The sequence below is a fragment of the Chenopodium quinoa genome, unplaced genomic scaffold (genome assembly GCF_001683475.1).
Source record: "Chenopodium quinoa cultivar QQ74 unplaced genomic scaffold, ASM168347v1, whole genome shotgun sequence".
Taxonomy (NCBI): Eukaryota; Viridiplantae; Streptophyta; class Magnoliopsida; order Caryophyllales; family Amaranthaceae; genus Chenopodium; species Chenopodium quinoa.
The window spans coordinates 3,269,573-3,293,573 of NW_018745410.1; the positions used below are offsets into that span (position 1 = coordinate 3,269,573).

A 24,001-nucleotide genomic window follows, 5' to 3' on the forward strand; every position below is an offset into this window, starting at 1 on the left:
TAGTATTGTTAGCATCAACCATAATGACTAATGAGCAGAGCTCCTTTGTTTGTTCGAAATCACGGACCTTTTAGGGCACAAGCTACAAGGTTTAACTAAGGGGATATGGCAAAATTCCATAGAATGACACAATCATCTTCATATCATGGCAGACAAAAGAACGTAAGTTTATTTATGCCCTCTGTCATACTTAGCCCTAGGCCAGCAAGAACTACTTCACCTTTCTAGAAGTAAGAATTGTCCTCCATCTTCAATTCTTTTGCTTGATTAAGTTAAGAATGTTCTTGGGACAATTATTTTTGGCAAAGTTTACAATGTTTTCGTCAAAATTATCATTCAAGTGGGTATTCATAATATGGGCACTAAGTAATTTGCGGCAGTCCATACTAGATTTATTGAAAAGGGAAAATAAATTGACAAATATCTTCACGAATGAAGTTGCACACTAAAGAGCCTATTAATTAAAACAGATCTAACGTCAAAATGCCAGAAAACTAGAAAACTAAGGGAAATGCATCAAATCGAAAGACCCCACTAGAGGTTGGTAGAAACTATCAAAAGAAAAACCTCGATATTGCCTTATTCGACTTTAGGAAGGGAGGTCGACCCACTCAGATCGTCAGCGCCCGTCGGAAACTATGCTGCAAGGGAAACGATAAAATAAAATCACGGGGCTAGTTTTTAGTTTTAAGAGTTTCCGAAGAAACGCGTGAGGCGCGTTATACTTCTATGTTGATTCTAAATTTCATACTAATCTAAACCCCATTATTAGATTATATCCTTCATTAATGGAATGGATGTGAAACTTTAGAGGGGGAGTTAGGTATGGGATTCTAGGTAGATGGAATAAAATTAAAACTCCTTGGTTATGAGATTCCATCATTTTTTCCTAAAATAAACATTCCATCATTAAAACCCCAACCAAACAATAAAATTGATGGAATGAATTCTAACTCTACTCCAAAAGATTTAATTAAACGACTTATTTGTTCCTTTTTTAATTCCATTTTCATTATCTTTACAACATATACTCTTAAGTTCAACTATTTAAGTGAAAAAGATAATCATTTCATTCAGTTTCAAAATTGTAAATATTTCTGATGCACTTCTGAGAATTTTGAAAGTTTAAAGAGCAAAGAAATAATTGTGAAGATGAATTTGCAGTTGGATGAACTAGAATCTAATCAATCTTAATGGAGTGTGAAAGAGCCTGAAATGCAGTATCACGGAGCGATCAGAGGACAGTAATCACTTAATAAGAACAAGCTTGCCCTCAGACTTCAGTTAGAGATCATCACATAAATTACACTCAAATGCAACACCTTGCGAAACAAAGATGACCAAGTAACAGGCTAACAGCTGTGTAATAACAGCTTCAAGCAACCAATTGCAAAACAAGCTATGTTCGTTTACCAAATGTAGCAAAATTACATCACAAGCTTTAACCAACTAGCAGAAACATATATATATTTTTTCATTACAATAGATGTCCTAAGAAGAATGCACATGTAATTTAACGAGATTAATAAAGCTTGTATGTATGTAGTCCCCTTCATTACAAAAACGTGGTCACTGGTAAAGATGGGAAAGGAATGTAGAATCACTAATACACAATCTTCTGCTCCAGTTCAAGAGATAGAAAGATGGTTAGCAGTGAAGTTTGCTCGGGCTTCCAAAAATAAATGAAGGAATTGGTAGAAATGGAGGCAGCGGCAAGAATGAGAAAGAGGAGAAAAATTACAAGTTCTTTTTGTGCTTCCCTGGCTATTCCTTCAACTTTTCAATTTTTCCACTTACAACGCTACTTTGGTTACTGACTGACCTTTCTTCAGCACTGCACATTTGAGACTTCAGCCTGAAACCCAACTTCTTGGACACATTGCCCCAAGCGCTCGAACTCTTACCTCAACCAAGTTTTTCAACTTCATTTCTCATGTTTGTGCACTCCTGCTCGAGCTCAGAAACCCGCATTCTCATGTTGTCCATTCCAACTTTCAATACCGGATTCTCTTTCACTGTTGTAGCCCAACCTCCTTCATAGGATCCAATAACGCCACTTCTCAACTGTCTGGAGCCTTCAAGATTCTCTGAAACCAAAAAGCAGCCAGCAATCGAATTTCTTAGCTGGAGCTGCTCAAAGAAGAGGACTTGTACTACTATTCTTAGGGGCAACCTCTCATTCTGGGCGGCATGGGTACAAGCTTCCAAGGATAATTTCTGACAATCCATTAGCCTACACAACTGTTCTCTCTCTTCTTCTGATAACCAAGGATGAGACTGCATATAACAAAATCATCATTTGACACATATGACCCAAGAAGATGGGGCTCGGCATAAATAAATATAAATAAACTTATCAAATGCCCTGAAAAGGAGACAGATCGCAAGAGGAAAGAAAGAATGGATACAAAATATAGGTAATCAGTCAGAATACATGAAACAATAAATATGGGCTGTACAGAGAGCATTACCTGATCTCCAACTTTCGTCACTCTCTTGGCTTTCTTTTCTTTTTTTTTTTCTTTTTTTTTTTGGGGGGGGGGGGGGGGTGGGTGGGTGGGTGGGGGGAAGGGGTATATGCAAAGGAGGATCAAAGGCCAATAAAGCTAAGCAACTAAAATTTTAACAATTTTAGATAGCAAATAGATGTCTTTGTCTCTTTGAGGCAGTTTCTCTTACAGGGCTTAAGAATGACATGAGTAAATTTGTACAACGATGTAACATCATTGGCCTTTAAAGAAAAAGGCTATTAATACCCAAGGCCAGAGGTGATCTATGAGTTTTGCCAAAGATGAAAGAGGGAAAATGCTTTCTAAAAAGGGTACTTTGATAAATAGTCAACAAGTGAACCAGATTCCATGAGAAGAGATGCAACAGAATAGATACGAAGTATATAACAATTTAAAATTACCTTAAGATATATGTCAATAGCACGATAAAGGCCATCATCCAAGGGCCTTGCAAACTCCGGAACAGCTCCAGCAAGGGCTTGAAATTTAGGAAGTTTTAGATCAATATCAGGTGCCACCTCTGCAAGGTACCCATCAATCAATTTAGCAACCATTGTAATAGGGGTCAAAGAAGGTCACCAGGACTTTGCATTGGGCCACCGCGCTCGACAACAGGCCAGCCAAATAGATTGGGGTCAGTGCTTGCCTTGACAGCCAATGCTTCAATACATCTCTTTGTAATGTCGAGTTGATCAGCAAAGGAAAGTATGTCATCACATGTTTGGAGAGCTCTCAAAGACTCTTGCCAACTTTTGAGGACCACTTGAGTTAAGAATGTTTCTGTTTGAAAAATCAGATTACCTTCTCCATACTCTTCAGTCATTTTAAGATGTTCAGCAGCACAGCGCAAGTATACAACATTCGAGGATGTAAGTTCAAGTTTCACTCCATAACAGAATTTCGCAACAAGTTCAAACATTTTAGCTCCACCAGGCAGATCACTTAAGCTTATAACAGAGCCCTCTTCTCCTTCAACAGCTTCAGCCATTAATCTTTCCGTGACACCACTCCGTGAGAGTAAAGGAAACTGTAGCAGAAAAGTTGTGAAATTATGTCATGGAACTCATGGCACAAAAATAAAATAAATTTTGGAAATTGTTTTTCTTTTATTTTCAACAGCAATTCGTAATAATCCATCCAAAACTACGTAGAATACATTACAAATGTAATCCAAACCCATCAAAATCTCATAAACCAACTAAGAAATTCCAAAAATAAAATTAACAAATAAATAAAAAAGACATGAAGCAAAAACAGCAACATAAGGTGCATAAGTTTAATCTTAAAGTTCTCTACCAAGAATGCAATAAAATAACTTGGAAATCCTTACATCAATGCTCTATAGCCTAGTCCAGGCCACATATGATGCATCTAGCATGATTGCATTATCAGCATAAACTAGATTATGCAAGTGTCAAAAAATCAAAACTAAAATTCATCTTTCCGTTTAATATTCTGAACATTAATGCATAACAGATATTTGGTTCTACAATATGAAAGAAATGTGTCCTCGACTCTCGTGCAATTACTAATATAATATGGATCGTATTATGGAGATAATAAGTTCAGTTGGGTCGTCCTTACGTCTTGCTAGAGACCAATATTGATCATTGGGTTAAACCAATGTCAACTAAATGGATCCTATGAGGTCACATGTTACAGTGTTAGGTCGAACATGAATACCGAGTCCAAAAGTTGGGCTTAGTGAATGACTGGCCATAAGGAGTAAGATAGGAATAAGTCTTGCCCTAATTAGATAATATGATTATATATAATAAAGGGCTTGGGGAAAAATAGAACTGACGTTCATCTCTCAAAAAGAAACAACGTAATATTTTTCCCTTCCTCTCTCTCTCTACAACCGATTAGAAACTCTCCATAGAAGAGGAGATTAATCTCTCCCGTCCAACTAGCATTGGTGGAGGTTCGATCTACACTTGTGGACCAATAGTAGAGGAGCAACAATTGGAGCTCTAATCTCCGCAAGAAGGTAGAAGAAAGCTTGGGAATTCTCGCATCAATGGTTAATTCTAAACTATTATGTGATCCTTTACTTGTATATGCATGAGATCCTGTTTAAGTGCGTATGAATGAGATTCATGAAATTCCGCTGAGAGTACCTAAAAACCCTTCAGTGGTATCAGTTAGCCCCTTGCATATAATTTATTGGTCACAATAATATGATTATTTTGATGTATTTTATGTTAACTTTAATTTGATTAAGGGGAGGAATTGAATTATGGATCGAATAACCCAATTAAAATATGATTTTGATTGATCGGAATTGATTAAATGAAGATTTAATTGCTCAATTTTTTATTATTAACCCTAGCCGAATTTTTTTAGCCCTAAATGCATTAATTAATTTTCTGATTTTTGTTGTGTTATGGACCCTAATTTCAAAATTTAATGTGTTAATTTCATATTATTTGATTTAATTTCTCATACTTAGAAGGTTTTTAGTGTGATTAATTAATTCATGTAAAAGGGTTTTATATGAATTAGAAATCAAATTTTATCAAAAGCCCTATATTGTTTAAATTGGAGATTTTAGATTAAATTTCTGAAATTATGCATAAAGGAGTTTATTTTTAATTAAATTAGATCACCAAATTAATTTTGCAAGAGTTGTGGAATTAATTTAACTCAAAAAAAAAGGAAATTAAGAAGTCAGTGGGAGCAGCCACGGCGAGCCACCCGTCGGTAGTCCACCGTGTCTGCTCCGGTGGTCGTTAGGGGCGCAGAGGATGTAGGGCGGCGTTTTCAGTGGCGGCAGTGGCTGAAACGCGCAACTGTTGCAGAGTTGCATCCACTACAATAGTTGCAAGATGTGTGAAGGAGTTATGTTTTCGATAATTGCAATTACTAGATATATCAAGGATCACTATTATGGAGATAATAAGTTCATCCTATAGGGTCGTCAATGTTTGGTGCTAGATATGACAATTGATCTTTGGGCTAGCTTAATAGTCCAAAGCCTTATAGATTGGATCCTACAAGGTCACACAAAAGAGTACTGGGTTAAACAAGTTAGAGGTCCATTATTGGGCCTCATGAGTTCATGACATACTATGTTGATGATTGGGCTTGGATAGTTAGAAGAGTCTAATGAGTTTTGGACTTGACATGGTTTTATTTCTAGATATGATCTATAAATATAAATCATGCCTAGGGTTGCATGACACAACAATTGACATACAGTGAATTGTCACACAAGCAACCAAGTATCCCAAAACCCTAACTCTTTCTATCACTACTCGACCCTCTCTCTCTCCTTCCTGTCCGTACGGCCCTCCTTCCTGGGTGGCGCGTGTGGTGGCGCGTGGGTGGTGTTGTGTTGTGTTCGTGGCTCAAATCTCTGTTGAAGGTTGATTGAAGTGTTCAGTCACAACTAACTAGCATTAGTAGAGGTTTAATCCATGCTCGTGGACTAAGTAGAGGAATCACGCTTGGGGTTCTTTATCTCCCATTGTTCTTGCTCGATCGCACGTGGAATCACGCTTCAAAGGTACGATTATATGTTCTTTATGTGTTATGCATTAGATCTTGGGATTAGGTACTGTATGAATATGACTCATGTTTTTCCGCTGCGTAGTACCTATATAACCCTACAGTGGTATCGATTAGCCTATTGCATTTACGCATATTGACTATAATTCTTTGATAGTCCACAATTTTAATTCAATTAGGAGGGAGAATAATTTAATTATGGGTCAATTATTATATTAAATGTGATTTAACTCTTGGAATTGATTAAATGTGATTTAATAATGCTCAAAATAGCCATGAAGAGATCCGAATTTTGCCCCTAATCACTCGAAAATTTCGAACCCCCACCCTATTTTTTCCGAAAATTTCAAAACCCTAACCCTAAATTATGAATTTTGTGTTTTGGTTTTGATTTAATTGGTTTACTATGTAATTAATGATTTTAATCTATTTGATTTCATGATAAATTATGAATTTTTCATGATCAAATTATTTAATTTAAGTGTTAAATTAAATTGGGGTTTAATTTCATGAAGAACCCTAATTTCAAGATTGAATGTGATTTAATTTTGAAATTAATTGGACCACATTAACATAAATTTAATTTTAAAAAATATGTTTTGTTTTATTTAAATTAAAAATAAAAAAAAAAACAAAAAGGTTTTTAGCAGCGGCAACCACGGCTGGGTGGCGCAGCCACGGCGGCTGCCGCTGCAGGTGGTCCGGAGGGAGGGGTGAGTGGGGCAAAAGGACGGGTCAGCAAAGGCAGCAACAGCAGCACCGTGCAAGGGTTGCGCGGCACTGCTACTGCTGTGCACCGCTGCAGAGCAGCGTACACCTCACGGTGTACGGCCACCGTGGTCGACTTTGGCTGGCCACACCACGGTGGCTGGTGCACGGTTTTCAAAAAAAAAATGAAAAATTATTTCTAGATAATTATGAATTATTTTGGGATAAAATCAGTTTTATTTTGGATAAGATAAAATATTTTGAAAATATGATCTTTTATTTTTAAAAGATAAAATTGGTTTAATTTGGATAAAATCTTTTATTTTAGGATAAAATCAAATATTCAAAAGTTATTATATTTGATATTATCCATATTTAAAGTTGTTAAATTGGTAATTATCCATAATTAAAGTGGTTAATTTTGGATAAGATTTGTTAGGATATTCTGAGCATATTTCAAAAGGATAATAATTGATTTAAATAATGTGATTATCCCATAATTAATTTTGGATATAATTGATTTAAAATTTTGTGATTGGCTAGTAATTAGGATAGAATTTCCTAACTTTGTTAGGATAATCTTTGAGGATAAATATGATTTATCTTTTAAGATTAAAATAAAATTTGATTCTATCTCATGACCAATTTAGAATATATGATATTTTATTTATGGTCATGAATAATATATGATATTATCTAATTGCATTAATTAAAATATGAGATATTTTGGTGCCATGTTTCCTTAATTGTGAACATTCGATGTTGTAGTTTAGGAAACCATGATGAGTGATTTATTATGTGGCAATTTTATAATGTATGATGTTATTTATTGCTATATAATGACTAGTATGGCCCAGTAGATTGCTGAATACGATCTGCGCATCGTGATGTATTTTTGTAATCTTAGTACGGTCTACGTACCAATAAAGTATTTTTGTAATTTTATTTCATTTTATTTAAGTAGTAGATAGAATAGAGTAAAATTACAGGTTGCAGTTAATCCAAGAAGCCCATGAAGTGAAGGCCCAAAGGAGCAAGGTGGATGAGATCCATGAAGGTTCAAGTGGGAGCTTTTTGCTTTATTAGTTTCTTAGGATTAGAGGCCATGCTATGTCTTGTTTATGCATTCAGTTTATTATGCATGTTAGATTTTATTGATGTTTTGTGATGATGCGCTAGAGTTCACTATTTAATCACAACATAATAAATCTAGGTCCCAGTAATATTGAGGTTGCTTTTCCAATCAAAAACCCGATGAAACCTTCGATATTTATGATGGGTCATGCCAAAGCAGGGTGTCATATTATATCTTAGGGGAGTGGGGGTAAAACAAATTTTACACTTTTGATTGGTTATAATCAACAAGGTTACCTAAAGAGTTTAGAACCTTGAAGCTAAGGGTAATAATTAAACATGTGATGGATAATTATTCAACCAAGAATTACAAAGAGTTGTAATCAGTAAAGAGTTTACTCACCTTGAAAATGTAATAGTTGATGGTAGGGCCAAAGTCCGGTCAATTATTGCACAAATAAAGGATCTTGGAATCATTCTATTCAATAGGGATCAATTAAATTGAATGAATGTTTTAAAGTTGCCAATTTAATTCGCTTATGGCACTTTAAATTTTATTAAACATAATTGAATTTTGCGTTTACTTACAAGTACCATGTCGTTCTAATTTTATTATTATATATAATCTTCTCGATTGAAAATAATGTTGAGAAACATTCTCAAAAGTTTAAAAGATAATCAATAAACCTATATTCCAATTTTGCTAAGATGGTTCTAAAAGGCAAGTTTTAGAAATCCATGTCACATGTCTAGAGTTGGTTTTATTCAAAATGTTTAAGTAAAATGCCAACACATCTTCATTTTGAAAAGTGTTTCAAGGGATATAATGAGTTGGGAGGTACAAACCCTCTAAAAGACAAGTATAAAGTCCAATAAAATCTCTTATCTTCAATATGATTGAATATAAGAAAGTGATTGGAAATCTCTATGATCAAAAGTTGATCAAATGACGCTATTCTTCATCCACTTTATATAAGAGTTAAATAGTTGATTAAACTCTATTATAAACAATGATTGAATAGACTTAGAAAAATCATGAAAAGCGCTTAAAGTAGTTAAGCAAAGCATCATTTTGAACCAAAGAGAAGTGTTTTAAGTGGCTCAAATGGAAAGGTTTAGGAATATATGAGGATTGCATTAAGAAGTTATGGGCCAAGAAATGCTAACAAGTTGCTACTTCTCAAACCTAGAACTACTTACATGCTAAAAGTTGTTATGAACAACAAATGTTTCAAATTAAATGGACCAATTCCTATTGATTAGAAACTACCTCATATAGTTGGAAGGTAAAAGAATGAAAATATTCCAATTTAAGAAGTATATTATAGAAATTGATTTAGCACATTGCTACTTCTTGGACATATGATGTCTTGTTTAGTTCTCACTCATTGAGAATGAGGTTGAACTAAATGAAGAAGTATGGCTAAAGGAGAAATAAATCTACAAATTTAGAAGCAAATGTTGCTACTTCACAAGTAGAATCTACGAGTCTGGAAGCAAAAGTTGCAACTTTACAAGTAGAGCCTATATTTCACCTTACCATGTTATTGGCTAGAATTAAATAAATGTTATTCATTCTTGCCATTATCAAAACACCATTCAATGTTAGTAATGACTACGCATCGAAGATTCAAAAACGTGGAATAAATGTTATTATATGCTTTATTGAGTCATAATGTGTTTTGAGATTGCTAAATAGGTTCAAAGTTCTATATGATAGAAATTATTAAACCATTTCTATATATAAATTGTCTTTAATATGTCAATTAATTCGAATGAAAAGTGAACATTGCATGCGAAAGATCCAAAGGGATGGACTTTCAATATCATTGGATTATGAATCCATTGATATATGTAAATATCATTCTAATTTGAAAGTATTGACAAAGTCACCATTTAGAGAAATGATGATGAGAATTCAAGGTCGAATACATATCGAAGTAAGAAAACCAAAGGTTCAAAGGCTAGAGACGGACAATGAAACTTCATTTGTGATATGATCACATGTTCTTAGTTGAAGCATAAGAGTGAATTTTTTTTTAAAAGTTCAAAATGTTCAGTATAAAGTTCAGTATCAACTTGACAAGATAATAATTGCATTACAATATGATTGTATTGTGAAAATTTGAGTCAAGACATTTACTTGGCAACACATTCAAAGTATTGTGATATGATCGTAATAATGAGAATTTAAGCTAAGACCTTGATGAACATCCAAGAGTTGTGAAATCGTTTTACAACATACCCCGAAAGAAAACCTTGTGAAGTGTTTATGAAGGGAGCTATCAATCTAAATAAGATATATTTTGATAATGGATGAAAATTACCTATCTTCCAACCATTGTTCAAGGGATATACTTTTAAGATAAGCTACAAAACTAAATAAACTATATATGTCAAATCAAGTGTAGCAAAGACTCCATATATGATATGGATAAGAAGAGTTCTCATAAAGTCTTTCTACAAAGCAAGGAATAAATATGTATTAAAGCGTTTAATGCACGATCAATTCCTACACAGAGCACGGGGTACTACTACACAAATCATACTTAGCACAAAAGGTTTGTTGCTCAAGTAGATGCCCTTATGGAAATTGTTCCAAAAGGTCAAGTGGGAGTAGTATAAATCTCAAAATAGTTTGAGAAAAGCAACAAACAAACATGGTTCAAACCATGATTGGTTCACCCTATGCTAAAAGTGTCTCCTGAAAAAGGCAAGTGGGAGTACAAGAATCTCGAAAAGTTCGAGAGCCTTGAAAGAGTTCAAGAAAAATGATTTCGAAAATCTTGAAGAAATTCAAGAAGTAATCGAATAAAAGCAACAATTGAGCATGATTCACCTCATGTTACAAATGATAACGCGTGGTCTTATTAAGTGTAATGGGAATAATAACCATGTGTCGAAGGTAGTACATTCCAAGTGCACATCCCCAATTGTCATTTCTCATTGAAACTAAACAAAGTTGTTGTATAAGTTTCAATTGTTGCATCAAAACCCACAACAATGACTAGCATATGTAAAACTTAGTCAAAGAAATATGATTTCATATTGATTAAGAGTTCTAAAATATTCATTTTGGAACATCATGATTATGCAAGTAATAAATATGATTTGACAAGTTATGACTCCAAGTGGTTTAAAAACAAGGAAATCTGAAATAGATTCTAAGTCTGTAAGCAAGTGTATGACACTTGAATAATTTGCCTAAATGGGTGAGACCCATTATAAGCAAAACAGACAAGAAAGAAAAATGTTTTCTAAGTAAGCAAAGACTTGTTAAAGGATTCAACTAATTCATAGTATGACTATGATTACGATGAAACCTTTACATTAGTCACGTTGCAAAGATCTATTAAAGGTGTTTCAGTGATTTCTACCTTATAAGATTTGGTAGATGGATTTCAAAACACTTTCTTGAAATTGTTCATGAAAGAAGATTTGTATATGATACAATCAAAAGTTTGAAGATCCAATAATCCTAGGGATGCATAGCATCATGGAGTTAGTGTTCTTAATTTTGTGAGTAAATCAAATCGTTTGATGTTCTCGTAAAATGAAGAAAAGGTCTTGTGTGTACAAGATGTTTAGTGGGAGCTATGAAGTCTTCTTGGTCTAGTATAAAGAGCAAATTATTCATTGCTTGAAGAGTCAAGTGGTGGGTAGTGCATTTTGTATGAAAAAACCTTGAGAGAATGATGAGTACATTTGGGATTCAAAATCTATAGAGATAAGTTTTGATTGATGTTTGAGTTTGGTTAAGAAGCTTATATTGATAAGATTCTTATAAGGTTCAACATTATATTGAAAGGAGTTTCAATCCCATGTAACATGGCATATTGCTAAATGATTCAATACTTTGAGAAAGGTTGATGAAACTAAGGTTTTGAGTGCTGATCCTTATGCAATTCGCGAAGGATGCATCATGCATGCCATGGACTATACTCATCTATTTGATTCACGTGTTTTAGAACAAGTGATGATAGATTTCAATCAAAATCCAATATAACGTTGGAATACAAATTAGAAATTCCAAAGTTCCTTGCAAAAGGACGAAGGAAAATTCTTAGTGTATGGAGATGAAAACGATAATCAGATTTAGAAATTGAAAAATTCATGTTTATGAGAATGTCTCATGAACTCTACTTAGTAAACCCCTTCCATTTCCAAAGCATGAGAAACATGCTAATGAAATTGGATTGTGGCAAATGATGTAATTAGAAGTTGTATTTGTTTTTTGGGGAAAAACAAGTTACATGTGTAATATATTCATTTGCAGAATTATGTTTATCAATTGACACAAAGTTTCAATTTTATTTAATCGTGGTTTCAAGATAAAATAAAATGTCCAAAATAATTATGAATTGGTGGGCTCATCAGGTTGATGACCTGGTGAATGAAACCCCACAGGTGAACTAAATTCATACATTATTTAAGTTCCTAGTTCGAAATCATTAAAGTGGACACAAATGATTTCAATTAATGGACTAGCATGTAAGATTGATTAGATAGTGCAGTTTCATGGGCTATAGGAGCATAGTGATGATGCTCGGTCAATCACATGGATATGCATGAATGATGCATGATCGAACTATTGACCTACTTTGAATTTCAAGTATAGAACTTCCGGATATATTAGTGGATTCCTTTGACATGAGTGGAACATTGATTTCATTGAATGGATGTTATGGCTGTGGTACACTCAAACGTCTGCCCATAACTGGAGATTATAAAGGGTGTTTCCCAGTTATGTCAGAAGTTGAGTGGGAGCTTTGGTTGCCACAAGATTGGATTGAGTCTACCTATTTAATTAGGAATGTGTCTTGGCCCCTTGAAGAGGGAGAATTCAGAAAATGCATGGCCGTGCTCAAATGCATTACATAGTAATCATTTGTTCTGTAAATCTCACTCAGTATTTCAAGAAAAGATTTGTAGACTAATATGATCACGACATGAGATGCAATCATATTAACAAATCGACATACATTGACTTAAGGAATTTGAATATTGCGCACTTGTCTCAGACAAGTGGGAGATTGAAAGAGTTATGTCTTCGATAAGTGCAATTACTAGATATATCAAGGATCACTATTATGGAGATAATAAGTTCATTCTATAGGGTCGTCAATGTTTGGTGCTAGATATGACAATTGATCTTTGGGCTAGCTTAATTGCCCAAAGCCTTATAGAATGGATCCTACAAGGTCACACATAAGAGTACTGGGTTAAACAAGTTAGAAGCCCATTATTGGGCCTCATGAGTTCATAACATACTATGTTGATGATTGGGCTTGGATAGTTAGAAGAGTCTAATGGGTTTTGGACTTGACATGGTTTTATTTCTAAATATGATCTATAAATATAAATCATGCCTAGGGTTGCATGACACAACAATTGACATATACAGTGAATTGTCACACAAGCAACCAAGTATCCCAAAACCCTAACTCTCTCTATCTCTACTACTCGGCCCTCTCTCTCTCCTTCCTGTCCGTACGGCCCTCCTCCCCGGGTGGCGCGTATGGTGGCTCGTGGGTGGTGTTGTGTTGTGTTCGTGGCTCAAATCTCCGTTGAAGGTTGATTGAAGTGTTCAGTCACAACTAACTAGAATTAGTAGAGGTTTAATCCATGCTCGTGGACTAAGTAGAGAAATCACGCTTGGGGTTCTTTATCTCCTATTGTTCTTGCTCGATCGCACGTGGAATCACGCTTCAAAGGTACGATTATATGTTCTTTATGTGTTATGCATTAGATCTTGGTATTAGGTACTGTATGAATATGATTCATGTTTTTTCGCTGCGTAGTACCTATATAACCCTACACTGGGCTGGTGCGCCAGCCAGTGTGCTGTGGCTGGGCAACTGCCTGGCTGCAGCGGCAGGCTGTTGCGGCGGCTGGGCTCCGGCCTGGCTGGGCAGCCTGCACAGTCACCGCAGTCCCCTGTTTTCAGTTTTTAAAAAAAATGATAAAAATAAAGTATTTTTAATTAATTTTGAATTATGAATTTAAATTTAATTAAGGATAATTGTTTCAAAATCTGTTTTTAAGGACATAAATGAGCAATTCCAATTATGGTTATTTGACTTGGTTTATGTGATTATCCATAATTTGATTTTTTAATCAAATTAAAATTAGATGGTTAACTAATGATTAGGATGGAACTTTAAATTGGTTAAGATAATCCTAGAATATAAATGTGATTTATTTTCTTAGATTAAATATTTATTTGATTTCATCTCATTCCTAATTTAAATATATGATATTTTAATTATGGTAATGAATAATATGGAGATATTATCTAATCGTGTCCTAAAATATGTGATATTTTGAAATATACGTTGTCTTAATTAAGAATATCTGATATTTTAATTAAGGCAAAGTATGCTATGTGATTTATTATGTGGCAATTATATGTTATATATGATATATTATTATTGCTATAAATGACTAGTATGGCCCAAAGTTTAAATTATAAAATACGATCTGCGTATCGTTGTGTATTTTTGTAATTTAAATAAGATCTGCTTATCGTTAAGTATTTTTATTTATTTTAATTATGAATTTGTTTAATTATTTAAATACTTAATTAATCCAAAGAAGAGCCCAAGATGAGAAGGCCCATGATGAAAATGGATGGAGATCCATGAAGAGTTCAAGGAGGTGCCTAATCAAGCTTAGTTAATAGGATTAGGGGTCATACTAGCTCATATTTAATTTTATTCATTTTATTATTATTCTTAAAATGTTTATAAGGTTATTGAATGTTGATATCAAATGCGCTAGAGTTCACTAATTTATAACAACATAATAAACTTATGTCCCACAAATATTGAGGATCGCTTTTCCAAATATAAAGTACTTATTAAACCCTTGATTAATAGTAATGGGTCATGCTTAGTTATTAGGATTAGGGGCCATACTAGCTCATATTTAATTTTATTCATTTTATTATTATTCTTAAAATGTTTATAAGGTTATTGAATGTTGATATCAAATGCGCTAGAGTTCACTAATTTATAACAACATAATAAACTTATGTCCCACAAATATTGAGGCCCGCTTTTCCAAATATAAAGTACTTATTAAACCCTTGATTAATAGTAATGGGTCATGCCTCCGCAGGGTATTATTATTAATCTTGGGAGGTAAGGTGAAATTGCGAATTTTACACACTTAATTTGGTCACCCTAAACAAAATCATCAAAAGCGTTTTGGATTTTGAAGCAAGGGGATAGTTGAACATGTGATGTCATCTATCCAACCAAGAATTACAAGAAGTTGTAATTAGTAAAGGAGTTTACTTACCTTGAAAATGTAACCTTAAGGAAGGACCTCCGTCCGCTTAATGCTACATAGGGATAGGATCTTGGAATCACATTATTCATAAAGGGACACAAAATGAATATAGTGTAAAGTAGCTAAAATGATTTCAAAGGATGTTTGAATCATAAACTACTTTGATAAACATAGTTGAACTTTGTATTTATTTGCAAATATTATATCTTTATTGATTAATTTTCGTGTTATGTATATCTCCTCGATTGAAAGAAATATTGAGAAACATTCTCAAAACTAAAAGAGTATCCGTGAAACATTATTCATGCTTTGCTAAAAGGGTTTTAAAGGCTAAAGGGGTGTTAAAATCCTATTTAATAATGTCACATGTCTAATGATAGCTTCCAAGAACTCAAAAAGTTTGAATAATTGAATGGCTCCACCATTGACTCATTTTGAAAACGTTTCAAGTGATTGGACTCGATGGAGAGGTACAAGACCTCTAAAGCCAACATGAGTGTGACTCACATGAAGAACCCAGTATTTTTCTTTAATCAATATGATTGAACATGGAGAATGACTTGGATTTTCATACTGTCAAATGTTGACCAATTTAAGTGACATCATTCATCACTTATTGCATGCGGTGTTAAATACAAGATTAAACTCCAACATGAATTGTGTTGAATGGTTTTGGCAAAATTATGTAAGATGCTTAAAGTAGTTGAGCATAGTATCATTTTGAGCTTGAAAGAAATGTTCTAAATGGTTCAAATGAGAAAGGGTTAAGAAGGATGGGGACTACAATAAAAGGCAAAGGATAAAGAAAAGATAAATAAGTTGTCAATTCTTAATCACAAGGCTACTAAATTGTCAAGTGCTATTATGAATAGCAAATGTTTAAATTCAGGATTGGCTCCAAGAGATTGAAAACTACCCCATAAAGTACAGTTGGAAGGTAAAGAATGGAAATGTTCCACATCAAGTAGTTATAGAAATTGATTTAGCAAAAATCTACTTATTTGACATGTGATGTCAAGATTAACTCTCTTGTTGAAGAATGAGGTTGAGTTAAAGAGTTGAAACTTGGATAAGGGAAAAGTAAATCTACAATGTGAGAAACAAACGTTGTTTTACATGTATGACTTTACATTTCAATTAACTATATAATCAAAACATCATTCCATTGCAGTTACCACTGAATGTCAAAGATTCAAAGCATCGAACAAATGTTATTTTGTGCTTAGTTGAATCAAGGGATGTTTTGAAATGCTAAATAAGTTAAAGAGTTCTATATGTTAGATATAGATGAACCATTTCTATGTATGAATCACTTCTAGAAATGTCAATTTGATCAAAATACGAATAGAATTGCATACGAAAGCTCCGAAGGGATGGACTTCTAACATCATAAGATTATGAATCCATTGATGCATGCAAATCTTATTGCAGTTTGATGATTGAAAAGTTAATCTTTTGGAGAAAAGGTGACGTGAACCCATGGTTGAATACATAACGATGTAATTAAGAAACCTAAGGATCACAGGCTAGAGATGAACATAGATACTTCATTTGAATATAATCACACATGCTTACATGAAGCATGAATCTGAATATTGAAGAAGTTCAATAAGGAGTTCAAAAGAAGAATAAAAGAGACTTGGCAAACATTGCGATATGATCGTAACAGTTTACTTATTAGTCAAATTGTTAACTTGGCAAGAATTCAAAAGCATTTACGATGTGATCGTAGTAATGAGCATTTGAGCCAAAACTTGATGATCATCCCAAGGATTGTAAAATTAGTTTACAACCTACTCCACTAAGAGAAAATGTTTTTCAAATGGACGAATTAAACTATATAAGATATAGCATAATTCATGATGAGCTATACCTATCTTCCAAACAATAGTTCTAAGGATACACTTTTAAAATGAGATTTTTACACTAATTAAAACTGCGTCAAATCACGATGTAGATAAGACATCATATAAGATATGGATAAGAGAAGTTCTTATTTTGTTTTTCTACAAATTTAAGAATAAGAAACTTGTATTAAACTGTTTAATGCAATGTTGAATTCTAAAGCTTAGTATAAGGGTACTACAACCAGAAAATATTTTGAGGACAAATTGTTTGTTGCTCTAAATTGGTGCCTTTTTGAAAAGAGGTGTCATTTCTAAAAGGCAAGTGGGAGTAATTATCAAAAAGGTCGAGAAGAGCAAGATGATAAGAGACCCTTTTTCATAAGGCAAGATGCTAAGAGACCCTTTTTCATAAGGCAAGTGGGAGTATAAGTCTCGAAGGTGTTCGAGATAAGGCAAGTGGGAGTATAAGTCTCGAAGGTGTTCGAGAGAACAAACAAATGAGCATGATTCAGACCATGTTAAAAACAACAACACGTGGTCTCATTAATGTAATGGGGGTACATAACCATGTGTCAAGGGCCACATTCCATGTATACCCTTCTTATGTTGTTCTTCATTGAAAATAAGTTTTCACTTGTTGTGCATAAACTCACAAAGTCTAGTAAATCTAAGCCAGAGAAATAAGTTCAATGGTTAAGAAATTCTAAAATATTGATTTTTGAATGTAAGATTTGACGAGTCACAAAATAGCTTAGTACAATGAAAATCTGAAATGGTTTCCATGTCTGAAAAATTGAGTGTGAGACACTTGGTTGATTTGCATGAATTGGGAGAGAACCATTGAATGCAAAGGGTAGACATGGAAGGAAAAATGTTTTTCAAGCATTGAATAGTCACTAAAGGATTTAACGAATTCATAGTATTGACTATGGTGAAATCTTTCGTTGCTAATATTGCTTACATCTATTTAGACTCTTCTAGTGATTTCAACTCTATGTGATATAGTTGATGGAGTTCAAAACACTATCCTGAAATTGTTCATGAAAGGGAATGTGTATGTGATACACACATTAACGTTTTGAAGAACCAGGAAGTCCTAGAAATGCATGTAAGTTTCATATGTCCATTAGTGGATTGAAATAAGCATCATGGAGCAAAATCTTCGATTTACTAAGTTAATCAAATTGGTTGATAGTCTTATAAATGAAGAAGCTTGTACATACAAGAAGTTTAGTGGGAGCTATGTAGTCTTCTTGGTTTTGTATTTAGATGACATACTTCTTACAAGATACGATGTTTCCATACTTGAATAGGTCAAGTAATGGCTAATGAATTGTTATTGTATGAAAGACCTTGAAGGTTTAAATGAGTACATCTTGGGAATCAAGATTTATTGAGATTGGTCTTGAAAGAGGATTGAACTTGATTGAGAAACTTATATAGATGAGGTTTTCTCTACGTTCAAGCATGAAAACTCCAAAGGAGGTTTCACTCCCATGTGGCATAGTACATTGCTTATCAAGACTCAGTGCAAAGCAGCAAAGACTGATGAGATTTAGTGAATAAGTGACATTCCTTGTGCATTAGCAAAGGATTCGTCATAAAGGCTACACATTATACTCATTAGATGCATGTATGCAATTTTCAATCGAATTCTGATATGTGATATTGGAAATTATAGAATTAAGAGTTTCCTGAAGTACTTGGAGAAGAACAAAAGGCAACGTCTAAGTATATGGAGATAAACTATCATAAAAGAAAAGGTCGCAAAGTTCATATGGATGAGAATGTCTCAAAATTTGTTAACTAAACTATTTCAGAAGCCTAAATATGAAAGTCATATTAGGTTCAATAGAAATTGACCACATTAGATGGTTTTGATTGTGTATTAGACACAGTTGCAAAACTATCAATTGTGTTCTCCCTATGTTTATCAATGTGAAACAAAGTTTCATACTTATTTAATCATGGTTTAGTATTAAATAAAATGTCCAATATATTTTATGAATTTCAATGGGTTTGTCAAATGCGTGATTTGATGAATGAAACCCCATAAGTGAACTGAATTCATGGAATATTTAAGTTCCTAATCCAAGTCGTTAAACTGGACATAAATGACTTATTGAAAAAGATTAGCATATAAGATTGATTGATAGCGCAGTTTCATGGGCTATGGGAACATAGAGATGTTCAGTCAATTATATGGATTTGTATGATGTTCAGATGGAACTGACCTACTTAGAAGTTTTGAAAAACTTCGCAATTATGTTAGTGGATTCCTAAGACATGAGTGGAGCACTACTTAGCTCAATGATTAGTGTAACTTTGATGTTATCAAACGCCATGCCGTAAAAGGGGGCTATAAAGGCAACATTCGGGTTATACTAAAAGTTGATTGGGAGTTTTGGTTGCCACAAGATTGAATAGGTCCTCCTATGTTAGATAGGATGGGTGTCTTGGCCTCTTGAAGAGTATGGATTGGAAATGTATGGCCGTGCTCAAATGGATTACTAGATAATCATTTGTTTAGCAATTCGAACTCGGATTTCAAGAAATAATTTAAACGCTAGTATGGATGACATAGAGATGTAATCATACTATCAAATTGGACACTAAGAGACTTAAGGAATTTGAAGATTGCACGCTTGTCTCAGACAAGTGGGAGATTGAAGGAAATGTGTCCTTGACTCTCGTGCAATTACTAATATAATATGGATCGTATTATGGAGATAATAAGTTCGTTTAGTTGGGTCGTCTTTACGTCTTGCTAGAGACCAATATTGATCATTGGGTTAAACCAATGCCAACTAAATGGATCCTATGAGGTCACACGTTACAGTGTTAGGTCAAACATGAATATCGAGTCCAAAAGTTGGGCTTAGTGAATGACTGGCCATAAGGAGTAAGATAGGAATAAGTCTTGCCCTAATTAGATAATATGATTATATATAATAAAGGGCTTGGGGAAAAATAGAACTGATGTTCATCTCTCAAAAAGAAACAACGTAATATTTTTCCCTTCCTCTCTCTCTCTCTCTACAACCGGTTAGAAACTCTCCATAGAAGAGGAGATTAATCTCTCCCGTCCAACTAGCATTGATGGAGGTTCGATCTACACTTGTGGACCAATAGTAGTGGAGCAACAATTGGAGCTCTAATCTCCGCAAGAAGGTAGAAGAAAACTTGGGAATTCTCGCATCAATGGTTAATTCTAAACTATTATGTGATCCTTTACTTGTATATGCATGAGATCCTGTTTAGGTGCGTATGAATGAGATTCATGAAATTCCGCTGAGAGTACCTAAAACCCTTCACAATAATCATGTGATTTCTTGGTACGCTATTCAAAATTCATAGCTCATCTAAATATATTGGTATATAGTTAAACAAGAAAAAAGGAAGAATGTATTAACAACTTACAACTGTGGACATAACAATGTAAGAACATTAACAATATTTCAAGCGTAGAAGCAAATTTTTCCTCAAATAGATAAATGAAAATCTTGAACTTAGATGGTTTCCAACAAAATCACAATGGACAATTTAATATTTTTAAGCAATTAACTCATAACAATGTATGCCACCTTCCTCTTATATATATGCTAACTATATAGCAAGAGAAATGACATTTGATCCGAAAGCTTGAATTTATCCAGAACTTTATGTTAACCTACTCATATCTGATCCTTATTCAATAAAGATATATCCCAGACTACCACAACTTAAGCTTGGTGCATATTGCAAAATTAAATTAGTTGTTTGCAGACAGTTCATGAGGAGTTTCTTAGTATGAGAAGAGATTAATGTGTATATATTTTAAAATGAATGTGCAAATTTTTTTCTACTAACTGTGCAAATTTTAATTAATTTTGAGCTAATAAAAAATTTCAATTTCTCGAGAAACGAAATAGTGCACATTATGTTTACAATTTATGCACATCGAATTTTAGTCTAATTTTTTTTGCACAATATAAATAAACCTAAAAGTTTCATGTTGCAAAAAAAAAAAAAAAAAAAAGCTTTAATGAACGAGAAGAAATAAGCACAATAATTTCCCAAATCAACTAGTTTAATTTCTCAGCCAAGCTAGTGATAAGACCGTATACACTCTTGTCCTGTTGTTGACTTCTTGTAACCAATTTTGTTACCTATATTATTGTTTTAGCCTGGCTTTATTAGTGGTAGATCTAAATTAACACGGTTAAAAGTTGAATAAATACAGAGTATTTTTCAAGGTTGTACATAATATGTCTTTGACATGGTAGAGCATATTGCATAGCTTGTCTTATTTTGAAAAGAAATTAGAGTACACTTTGTATGGAAAAATAAGCAAATTTAAATGCTTTAAGCAAGCTACAACGTTTGGTTGACACTTCCTCCACCCTTATTTATTGAAACTTCCTCCACCCTAAGATTCCAATGTATTGGTTGACACTTCCTCCACCCTTATATTCCAATGGAGGTAGTACTAACAACAAAAAAGGTTCATTGAATTTATCTCGATACTATAAAACTACCTCTGCAATAAATCATCTTTTCTAACAAACTATCTTATTTCTGTGATCAAAACTTCTCAGAATAATATGGAGAGAAAAACAGCTTAAAGTTATCATACAGTCAACAAAAACAAATAACAGTGAAACATCAGTGCAAATGTTTTTTTACAGGAAAACAGATATTTTCATCAATGGAAAGTTGATTTAAATTAAATGGAAAATTGCCAAAAGAAAAGGAAGAAAAGTGGTGCAAATTACCTTGTGGAGATGGAAAGACATTTCTCCAATTTCAACGACAATATCACTTGGAAGACCAGTTGTGCAGAACCTGTAAATGGTAAAGAGCAATTTTTCAAAGTGTAAAATCAGATAACAAACTTGATATATAAAAGGAGACATATGTGAGAATCAATGACAGACGCTGCAAACAATAATACGTTTCTTGAGTACTGTTCATAAGTTAGCTAAGGCTCTGTGAGGCATAGAGAAGAGTTTCATATGTCCACCACAATGGAGTAATTATGAGAGCAATGGAGCACATGATTAACAACAATTCCAAAACATTGCTAAGAATGAAATTTCTCAAGGCAAATATGACAGTTTGGATTGAAGTTGAAACAGTCACTTTTAGTCTTTAAATCATTGACCTCTCTTTCAGTTCATAAACAACTAATCCATTATCATTTCTGCTACATTTTATTTTGGAAATCTCATACATTTACCCTTATTTATTCCCATTTACCATTAATAATATGTATTCCACCACCACAACTAATGAGCCATCTAAGACCAACACTCTGTGTTACTCGGGACATGGATATCAGAGCCAAATGGAGAGCTATCTACAAATTTGGACACAGGACACAGCATTTGTCAAACTTAAGTCCTACTTAACAAGAAGCTTACATACAATTTCACAAAGACTGGATTGTTAGCTAGTTTCTTATCTCAACCCCACAAGCCTGAGAGTCCGAAACAGATACATAAAACAAAATATATGTTGAGATGACATAGCTTATAATTCACCACTATGATGAAGTCTTAAACAAAGTATGCCCTACTACAAGGCCACTAACAAGCAATAAGCCCAAGTTCTAACAAAAATGCTAGAAATATATATATATACACGAAACATCACCAAAATAAAACAAACAAAATGGCAATATTCATCACAAACCCTGACAAAATTACTTTAGCTTGATTAAAAGTGTCATATAAAAACATTTTATGGTAATGCATTATTCACTCTATCTTGCCCATATACTTGAGGTAAAATGACGAGTCTGAGTAACACTAATCCTAATATTCCTAACCCGAAGAGGCCGCTAATTCGGGATTATAACATCAAAGCATTGAATAAAATAGAATGAAACAGAAATCAAAGACGAGAGAAACCATTACCATGCCTGCCCTTTTCTCTGAAATGCATCACTCTTAGATCCCAACTTCACACAAGCCATTTTTTCCACAATGCAGTCCAAAAATCAAAGTGACAGTAACGTGCTCCCTTCTTCATAGAATACAAACCTCAACAAAATCACCCATTTTTAATGTAAAATCAGCCAAAATTAGAGCAAAACAAATAGTAAAGAAACAAAACCCAGTTCATTCCAATCACAAAACAAACTGCTTAGACAAGCAAACCCCAAATCTGTAACCAAAACTAACCTACCTTACCATAACAACCCAGAATAAATAAATAAACACAGAAATTTGGTCAACCCCTCAAAGATTTTTCCTTCAAAATTTATTGAAGATATATATATAAAAAAAAAATAACAAAAAAACCCAAGTACCCAACTCAGAAAAGAAGAGCAAGAGGCAGAAGATTCCAAAATTGGACCTTAATAAGGGGAGATATTAATCATTACACTATACTGTACTAAAGTATAAAGGGAACAAAGAGACAGCGTTTTTGCTGTAACTTTTTATGGCTTCTAGTGACAAATTAAATATGATTTACAAAAGGTAATAATTGTAGCACCAAGGAAAGGGACCCTTAAAACTGAGAAATAAAAAAAACTTGACCATGCGTATACATGGCAGCTTGGAAAAACTTTCCAAATAACTTCCAAAAAATATAGTGAGTGTAACCTCCCTTTTTGGGTGAGCATGTGGTGGGGGGTTTTTGCCTTCATGAGTACTCATGTTTTTCTTGAAATTTGGTGCTTAGATTCTTTTTACTAGGCGTTTCAAATTCTATTTTACTGCGGCAGTAGTAGTTTTTACTAGTAGGATGATTTGTTTTTAGATAAGTTGGATGCCAGAAAGGCTGGAAAATTCATCCGATGGCGTAGTTACACTTAATGAAGAGAAGATTACCTCCTTAGCAAGTGGTGGTTGGCAGTTGAAAATATCAATAGGTGAAAAGATTACCAATGCAGGGAAAAGATCACCAAGTTGGCTGCATTGGTAATCTTTTGATCTCAATCAGATGGCTGATACTGATGATGATCGACTCGATGGATCCCACAACTCGAGCGATCTCACAGTTGATCACGAGGAGGAGCATGGCCACGAGAACAGGGGATCTCCCACAACCTCTTCAGAAGCACCCAACGAG

General features: G+C 33.8%; 1 pseudogene; it reads right to left on the reverse strand.

The window, feature by feature from the left end:
* Positions 1-1,469: 1,469 nt before the first annotated feature.
* On the reverse strand, positions 1,470-23,446 carry LOC110713204 (annotated as a pseudogene).
* Positions 23,447-24,001: the final 555 nt, after the last annotated feature.